The sequence below is a fragment of the Rattus norvegicus genome, chromosome 9, assembly GCF_021556685.1.
Source record: "Rattus norvegicus strain SHRSP/BbbUtx chromosome 9, alternate assembly SHRSP_T2T, whole genome shotgun sequence".
Classification (NCBI taxonomy): Eukaryota; Metazoa; Chordata; class Mammalia; order Rodentia; family Muridae; genus Rattus; species Rattus norvegicus.
Genome location: NC_141542.1, coordinates 56438566 through 56448296, shown reverse-complemented (window position 1 = coordinate 56448296; position 9731 = coordinate 56438566). Strand labels below are relative to the sequence as shown.

General features: G+C 48.1%; 1 long non-coding RNA gene across 1 annotated transcript; it reads left to right on the top strand.

The window, feature by feature from the left end:
• Positions 1-4438: 4438 nt before the first annotated feature.
• Positions 4439-7107, top strand: LOC148003693 (uncharacterized). The gene is made up of 2 exons (XR_015629479.1): positions 4439-4620; positions 5945-7107. It is a non-coding gene; the product is annotated as an uncharacterized LOC148003693 (long non-coding RNA).
• The last annotated feature ends 2624 nt before the right edge of the window (positions 7108-9731 follow it).

The following is a 9731-nucleotide window of genomic DNA, read 5'->3' as shown; positions in this document are numbered from 1 at the left end:
TTCTCAGCCCTGCCTGCACCCCCACCTACAGTTAGCTGCTCTATTCCCACTCTGAGGGGTTCTCTCACTCTGCAGAATGCAGGTTCTCAGCCCTGCCCGCACCCTCACCTACAGTTAGCTGCTCTGTTCCCACTCTGAGGGGTTCTCTCACTCTGCAGAAAGCAGGTTCTCAGCCCTGCCCGCACCCCCACCTATAGTTAGCTGCTCTATTCCCACTCTGAGGGGTTCTCTCACTCTGCAGAATGCAGGTTCTTCGTATCTGGCTCCTCTTCCGGGGACTTCAGCACTGCCCTGGCTCCTGAAGGGCTGGCCTTTGTCATATCAGACCGATGGCTCCCTTTGTGAACAGGTTTGCACGGTGACCCACTGACCTACTTTCCTTTTCAATGCTGCCTGTCATAACTCAGCATTTTTACAAGGAAGGTGCCCCTCCTCCTCAGATCTGTGATCTTCAGATCGTGTGACAGGAAACATGAGGACAACAGCCTCCCCCCTCACACACCCGACACAGGAACAGAATACATGAGGGTATTAACAGCCATCAGATTGGCTCTGTTTGATTGCACCCACACCATTCACTGTGATAGGCAAGATGGATTTCTCTATTTCTTTCTACCAGCTTACAACTCTCCCTCCTTCACACATGCCCATGAGGTTGATTTACCCCTATCTTGTTTTTGTATTTAAAGAAAAACAGACTGGTTCAGTGACCTGGAGACTTTCAACTTGGCAGAGATTGAAACACTCTCTCTTTCTCTCTCTCTCTCTCTCTCTCTCTCTCTCTCTCTCTGTATGTGTGTGTGTGTGTCTGTGTGTCTGTGTGTCTGTGTATCTGTGTGTTTATGTGCATATGTATGTGTGTGTCTGTATATTTGTGTCTGTGTGTGCATATGTGTTTCTGCTTGTGTATGTGTGTCTGTGTATTTATGTGCATGTGTATGTGTCTGTTTCTGTATGTGTGTCTGTGTGTTTATGTGCATGTGTGTGCATGTGCATGTGTATGTCTGTCTGTGTGTGCTGTCTGTGTGTGCGTGTAAGTGTGTGTGATTTGTTTTCATTCACAAGGTTGCAATATCTGGATTGGATGGATTGTCCAAAATGAATGAAATTTCCAGGATGTCTTCAATCATCTGCACAGAGCCTGAAATCACCCAGAAGGGGGAAAAATGCTGCTTGACGAAACAACAATGCAGACAAAACCCAATCGATGCGGCAGGTCTGCTGCAAAGGGTGTCAGAGCACGTTCTTTATCCCTTCGCAGAGGGCTGCGATTGCAGGATCACTCACTGGGGCTGTATGAATAGGTCTGGAAGAAGGAGACCACTGCCAGGAAGCCAGGTGACACATGATCTGACAGTGTCATACTGAGGGGCTGGAGCACACTTAGACATGGTCAGGGAGGAGGGAGACCTCTTCCAGGAAGCCAGAGGACACACGAGCTGACAGTGTCGTACTGAGGGGCTGGAGCACACTTAGACATGGTCAGGGAGGAGGGAGACCTCCTCCAGGAAGCCAGAGGACACATGAGCTGACAGTGTTGTACTGAGGGACTGGAATGAAGGCATGGCCAGAAGAGAGAGGGAAGGAAGGCACCTGCTGACAGAAGGAAATCATTTCTGAGCTGGGGAGAGAAAGCACGGTGAGGGGATTGGAGTCCTCCCTAGTGGTTGGAGTCCTCCCTAGTGATTGGTGTGAGTCCTCCCTAGCGATTGGTTACTTTTCCGTTGTGATAAAAATACTCTGACAAGAGCAACTTAGAAGAGAACGGGGCTATTTTGGTTTTCCCTTCCAAAGGGATAGATAAAGTCCACCATTCTAGAAGCTGGCTGATCACATTTCATGTGCACACACGAAGCAAAGAGCAAGAACAGGAAGTTAGGCAGGACAAAAAATCCACAAAGCCCACCCCCAGGAATGTACTTCCTCCAGTAAGCCTCTGGAAACATTGCTGGAAAAACCAAACATCTATTAACTGAAATCTATTAACACTGACACAGACCAAAGAAATGATTCTGTTCAGGTCTAGCTGCATGAAGCCCTTGCAGCTGCTTAGAGGAGGACTAAGGCTGAGCAGTTACTCACTAGGGCAACTGCATCACCCAAAGGTCCACTGCCACATGGCTGACAGCTCAGGAATCCTGCATCCCTGAGCTCCCTGCACACTGCCCAGGTGCCTCCATGGGCGGGCTTCTCCCCCAAAAATTGTCTCCTGATTTAATAATGCTGGAATAGGCCTCGTGGATGCTGTAAAGTTTTTAGCCTCCTGGGTCTTCTGAGTTGTGTAAGCCCCACTTCTTTCTTCCAGGAAGGAATATACTTTGATTTACCAGTTACCCCAAAAATGTCGACGCTGACCTTACCCCAGTCCTCAGTCCCTGCCTCAGCTCTTTCCTGCCTTCTTCCAGATCTCCCGAGCATCACTTGCATTGTGTCTGTATTGGAGCTGCCTTCTCCACAAATACTGGCTTGAGCATTCATTGGCACAGTTCTTTCCTTCTCTTGGAACTCTGTTTGCCTTAGCTTTGCTATCAGCCCCCACCCTACCGAGTGTGTGTGTGTGTGTGTGTGTGTGTGTGTGTGTGTGTGTGTGTTTGTGTATGACTATGCAGCTGTACATATGTGTGTATGTGTGTGCACATGTGCATGTGTGTGTGCATGTGTACATGACTATGCATGTATATGTGTGTGCAAGTGTATGTGTGTGTGCATGTGTTGAACATGCATGGGTGTATGTATGTACACGTGTGTATGTGCACATGCATGCATATGTGTGTGCATACCTATGCATGTTTATGTGCGTGTCATGTCTCCTGCTTCCTCACACTCTGTTCTTTCTCTTCCTCCCATGCTGGGCCCTCCTCCTATGAGTGGCCTCCAAATGAAGGCAGTCCCTTCTCTTTCCAGTACATTTCCCATCCCTTCTGTGATGGTTTGTACACACTTGGCCTAGGGAGTGGCACTATTTAGAGGTTGTGGCCTTGTTGGAGTGAGCATAGCCTTGTTACAGTGGGTGTGGCCTTGTCTGAGTAGGTATGTCACTGGGTGTGGATTTTAAGACCCTTGTCCTAGCTGCCTGAAAGCCAGTCTTCTCCTAGCAACCTTCCATGAAGATGTAGAACTTTCAGTTCCTCCTGCACCATGACTGCCTGGATGCTGCCTTGCTCCCACCTTGGATGATGATGGATTGAACCTGTAAGCCAGCCCCAATTAAAGGTTGTCCTTATAAGAGTTGCCTTGGGCTATTAGCCCAAATGCTTGAATTACCCTAGATGCACAGAACACATGAAACTCAAGAAGGATGATCAAAATGTGAATGCTTCACTCCTTCTTTAAAAGGGGAACAAGAATACCCTTGGCAGGGAATAGGGAGGCAAAGTTTAGAACAGAGGCAGAAGGAACACCCATTCAGACCCTGCCCCACATGTGGTCCATACATATACAGCCACCAAACTAGATAAGATGGATGAAGCAAAGAAGTGCAGACCGACAGGAGCCGGATGTAGATCGCTCCTGAGAGACACAGCCAGAATACAGCAAATACAGTGAATGCCAGCAGCAAACCACTGAACTGAGAACAGGACCCCCATTGAAGGAATCAGAGAAAGGACTGGAAGAGCTTGAAGGGGCTTGAGACCCCATATGAACAACAATGCCAACCAACCAGAGCTCCCAGGGACTAAGCCACTACCCAAAGACTATACATGGACTGACCCTGGGCTCCAACGTCATAGGTAGCAATGAATAGCCTAGTAAGAGCACCAGTGGAAGGGGAAGCCCTTGGAACTGTCAAGACTGAACACCTAGTGAACGTGATTGTTGGGGGGAGGGTGGTAATGGGGGGAGGATGGGGAGGGGAAGCCCATATAGAAGGGGAGGGGAAGGGGTTGGGGGATGTTGGCCCAGAAACTGGGAAGGGGAATAACAATCGAAATGTAAATAAGAAATACTCAAGTTAATAAAGATTAAAAAGGGGGTTGGGGATTTAGCTCAGTGGTAGAGCGCTTGCCTAGCAAGCACCAGGCCCTGGGTTCGGTCCCCAGCTCCGAAAAAAAAAAAAAAAGAAAAAAAAAGAAAGATTAAAAAAAAAAGATATTTCGTATCAGACACTACTATAAAAAAAAAAAGTTGCCTTGGTCACGGTGTCTGCTCACAGCAGTAAAACCCTAACTAAGACACCTCCTTAAATTTTCCAGTGATGTGTCTATATGAAATTTTTACAAGATGAAAGTAATTAACACGTTCCTCCGGTGTAAAGTTAGAGTTCCAAGCGCCTCCCTGACACCTCAGCCTGGCCCTGAAATGCTGTGCAGACTGATGGAGAGCAGCGTCCTTGACTTCATCCTCACCTTTCTGCCTTTCCCCTGGTCTCTCCACCCCATTGCCTCCTCTCCTCTCTCTAACATCTGAGTCATCAACAGTTCCTGGAAGCTCAACTGTCACAGTCCTGAGAATCTGCTGGCCTCTCAGCAGCCCAGCCTCCCGACATGGTCTGCAACCTTACCTCACCTCAAGCAAACTGCTCTCCTCTGCCTACCATCAGCAGGGGCAATTCTTGTCAGAATGGGCACCCTGGGTTTTTTAAAACCAAAAGCAATTATCATCGCACACTTCTGACCACAGGTACTACCCTCCTCAGGACAGATCCTCCCAGTAGCTCTGTGTGGCTCTCACCCTATTTCTAGACCCTGTTTCTTTTCACTTTAGCGGAGCTGACTCAGAGTGAGGATTCTGCTTTGTTCACTGATGCAACAATTGTACGCACTGTCCTAGTCCCTCCCTCCTTCCCTCCTCTCCCTACTTCCTTCCATTCCTTTTTCCTTCCCTCCTTCCCTCCTTCCTTCCCTCTCTCCTTTCCCTACCTCCTTCCCTCCTTCCTTCCTTCCTTCCTTCCCTCTCTCTCCTTCTTTCCCTCCCCTCCCTCCCTCTCTCTTCTACGTGAGCCCAATTCCTGTCATTGCTAACACTGATTATATAAGTTTGGGCTCACGGGTGGGGTCCAAGGGTTTCATCTGGCGATGGCCTTCTTGGAGGTAAAGTCTCAACCTGGTACACAATGTGTACACATGTCTTGTGGTCTGTCCCCTTTGGATTAAGTGTCCGCCCTCCTCACACGTTCTCAATTACACCTCCCCTGAACTATTGCAATGGTCTACTAATCCCACAGTGGAGATTAACCTAATCAACATGATATTTCGCAGAGATTTTAGTTTTTAATTTTTTTGAGATTTTTATTATGTTTTTTTCCATGTATGAGTATTTGCCTGAATATATGTATATGTGCTACATGTGTGCCTGATACCTGTGACAGTCAAAAGAGGGTCTTGGATCTCCTGGTCCTGGAGTGACAGACAGTTGTGAGTCAGCACAGGGGAGCAGGGATCTTCTGGGAGAGGGAGCCATGCTTTTAACCACTGGGAGTCTCTTTACCCACCCCACCCCAACCCCACCCAACCCAACCCCTATCCCCAGCCCTCCAGCCCCATCCCAGCTTCACCCTACCCCAGTCCCTGCCTCTAGCACTTTCAACCACCTCAACACTCATGCTCTCTGTTTCTGATGGCTTGAGCAGAAGTGGCCAGACAGACAACACCAGAATAGCCACCAGCTGACCATGCGGACTTCCATACTGACTCTCAGATGGCCACTTGGAGAAAAGTGGTGTCTGTCAATACACAATATGGCAGCAACACATGGAGTTTGGATTGTATCTTTAGTTACGAAGGTTCTCGTGGCGACTAAAATAGTGCCTACCCTGTGCTGAAAGTTCCCAAAGAGTAATTAGCATCTTATGCCAAGAAGATGGGAATGGTAATTACTAGGCTGGGTGGCTTTTCAGTTACCTAGAGATATAAATGTGAGGAAGATAGATGGGAGAGCCCTTTCCTAAACTTACTTATTTTTTGTGTGGCATTTATTTGCGTTTTCTGTTTTTCCATCACGACAGTGACACTTTGGTTAAATGTGTCTTCGGAGTCTTCTAGGTGTCTGTGACCAACCAGTGAAGAGCACATGACCCTCACAGCTGTCACTCAGGGATACATGAGCTTCCCTGGTTGCCTGGTTACAGTAGCAGAGGAGGAGAGGTGCGCTGGGAGGAAGCAGCACCAGAGTTCTCTCAGGGGGACTTTAGAACACGAAGCTGTCAGAGGCCTTTCGATCCAATCAGCGCACAGGATTTTCCTAGCTCTGCCACGGGTCAGTCTGCGCAGAGGGAGTTTCCTCGATGCCTGTCAACTCTGATGAACATCCAGTGCCCACAAAAGACCACTGTGGTCATTGGCATTGATGCCTGGACACAAATGAGCAAAGCCTGAGTTATTTTCTAGCCCCCCTAGCTAGAAGTAGAGAGCCTCCACTGTCCAGCTGGAGACTGAGCTGAAACCAGAGAGTTCCTGGATCTAACCAAAGGAGAGGCGGAGCCTGCTGTGCCAACAAGACAACTGAGACTGGAGACCCTTCACGTCATAGAAGCTTGTGTGATGCATCTCTAGGTGTTGGGCCAGATAAAGGTCTCTGAAAAGTGCTTGACTCCCTGTCAATGGACCCCAGAACTCAATACCATCCAGCCACTTCTGCAGGAAGGACTAAGTGTGTAGACAATAGGCCAGCAGAAAAGTCAGGCTCAGGCCCTGGGGCCAGAGGTCTCCATTCTCCCATTCACAGGAAACACAACCCTGGGTCCCCATCTCCACGAGTTCCTCGAGGATCCAGTGTCAGTATGCATGCTGGGATCCTGCAGCAAAGCATTGGCTTAGACATCCCTGCTCATATATAGACTTCTGGAGAGAGCCCAGAGCAGGCCTCTCTTCCGTGCTCTGACAGCACATCTCCAAAACCTTTGGAAGGATGTATGTCTTTTGCTCATATTTCTACTAAGAATTCCTTTCTCCAAAAGTAGGTCAAGAGCTCGAGAGAAACTCACGGACTCTGCCTTTGATTTTTTTTCCATTTTGAATTTCAAAGAATATGATTAAGTTTGTTAGGAGGGAAAAAAACCATTGATTTAAAAATAAATCTATAATACGCTTGGCACAATGGAAACTGAAAGCTGATAGGTTTTAGGAAAACCTTGGTTGTCGCCCAATAAATATTCATTGTCAGGCCCCACATCTTGCGCAGGAGTGGTTTTCTGGTTGGAATAAGACAAGGTATAGCCTTGATCATGACAGGATCAGATGAGCTCCCTGACCCTCTGTGTTGCCACTCTGTCCCTGGCCCCAACTATGACAAACTGTGGTCACCGAATCTGCCTTTCTACATTGGCCACAGGAAAGTTTACTCTCTCGGTAAATATTGTAAGCCTCCTGTATACTCCTCTATCTTCCTTACTAAGAAGGACAAAGAACTCCATCCAACAGTATGGAGTCACTGTTCCCATGTGGTGTGAGAGTATTAAGAACCAGGATCAAGTGTCATCTTACTTTGGAGGTTCGGGACCTTGTCCCCAGTTAGACCCTGATGAATGGCTCCTGGAAAAATGGAGAACTTCAGACCTTGGGTATATGCCTGGGTGGCTTTGGGGCATGAGTTGAGGGGTGAATTCCATCCCATTCCTTGACAGTCATGGGGATATCAATGGCCTTGCCCACCCAAATCCCGACTGCCTTTTGCATGGACACACTGTCTCTTTCAGCCCATCTGCTTTAGGTGAACTCAAAAGGCTCCAGTAGGCATGTGGCCAAACCTGGAGAAACACAGAATCTAGCAAACGACTTATCGTTCTTTGTATTCTGGAGACAAAGGACTCCTGTGTTAGAAAATGGTTTTATCCAAATAGCCCCAGATGGTGGTATTCATAATAAACTGCCCTCAGTGGCCCCAGTCTCTCCTTGAAAGGATGGCAGATGACTATAGCACAGGTTACCTTATCCTCAGACACTGGAGAGCATTTATACAGATGACTAATTAAGAACAAATTAGAGCCCATCTCATGTTGGTACCGCTTCCACAGGAACAAGAATCCTTTTGATCTGACACCTGAACCCAGCTCGGCTGCACGAAGATGTTTCAAAGTTTGCAAAGAATTAGGATAAAGCATGCTCACATCTCAAGCTGCGGACACCTACACTAATATAAACCAGGGAGAAAGAGGCACACCCACAGCTCGGCCAGCACGTTGACTTAGGAATAAGATTTTCTCACGGTACATCTCTGCCTATAAAAACCCTTAGTTCTGCTTGGGGGAATGTCAGTAGGTGTGGTGGTTTGACTGAGAATACGCCCACCCCCATGTTACATCCCTGCCAGTAGGCTCATATATTTGCATGCTTAGGCTCATATATTTGCATGCTTAGGCCCCTGTGGTTGTTGATGAACCCTTTGGAAGGAAAATGAGGCATGGCCTTGTTAAAGGAGGTGTGGCCTTGTTGGAGGAGTTGTATGTCACTGAGGATGGGCTTTGAGGTTTCAAAAGCCCAGGCCAAGCCTCCCTCTCCCTCTCCCTCTCCCTCTCCCTCTCCCTCTCCCTCTCCCTCTCCCTCTCCCTCTCCCTCTCCCTCTCCCTCTCCCATGTCCCCTCCCCTGCACCTCTCTCTGCCTGCAGTTCGTGATGTAACTCTCAACCACTTCTCCAGCACCATGCCCACCATGCTTCCCATCAGAATGATAACAGACTAACCCTCCATAAAAAGCTCTCGTTTTATAAGAACTGCCTTGGTCATGGTAGCTCCTCGTGGTAATAGGACAGTGACTAATACTGTAATCAAGTTCAGTTTCCTCTCAAGGCCTCTGTTTGGTTTGGATCCTGACAAATGTCCCCCAGGGTGCTGCTACCATCTGATGACCCAATCAGGTGGCCTCCAGTCCTCAGCTCTCCTGAGGCCACTTTTGTTCTGTGCTACTTTATGAGTCATTCTGCCCAGCTGAGGTATATGTTCAAGAGACTGCTTAAGAAGGGCCACCTAACCTGGGACTGAGATATTCTGTGCTCCCCATGTTGATTCCCAGACATGGGAAAAGCACAGTATCTGCAGAAGTCTTCCTCATAGCAGCTACCTCTACGTGAGGACTCCAGAGAGAGCACTCCATCCCAAGGGGCTGTGGGAACAATCTGCAGAGGACATGGTGAAAATCATTCTCACTCTTCAAAAATGTTTCCAAAATTAACCTGGAGCCTCATAGAGAGCTGGACCCTTTGATTTACCAAACCCATAGAAGGTTTGGTGAGGTTTGCCTCAGGGATTCTTTTTTATTCTCTGATTGCACCAAAAGTTACTATTTGGCTGTCAGTCTGCACTTGAAATGGAGGGTGGGAGTAGGGATGCCGTCAGTTTAATTATTGATAAAGCAAAATACACGGAGTGAGTGTCAGCTCTGCCCGGAGGGTGACCCCATGCCCTGCCTGTATGCTCTGCTCAGCAGATGATGGGGTGAGACCCTCCCCTTCCCCAGGAGGAAGCTAGAACACGCATGCTCATGGTTGTTAGTTCAGAGCAACAAAGTTTCAGTTCTCTTCACACTGCTACAGAATGCTCCTTCCAAAAGGGATTTCTCTCTCCTCCATGAAGCTTTTTACCTTAGGGGAATTCGAGGATCCAGTCAGTCCCTGCCTTTGTGTACCTGTCTCAGTTACTGTTCCGTTGCTGTGAACAGACACTGTGTAAAAGAAAACATTTAATCGAGGCTGGCTTACAGTTTCAGGGGTTTAGTCCATTATCCCCAAGGTGGGAGCATGGCAGCATCCAGACAGGCATGGTGCAGGAGGAACTGAGAGTTCTACATCTTGATTCGCA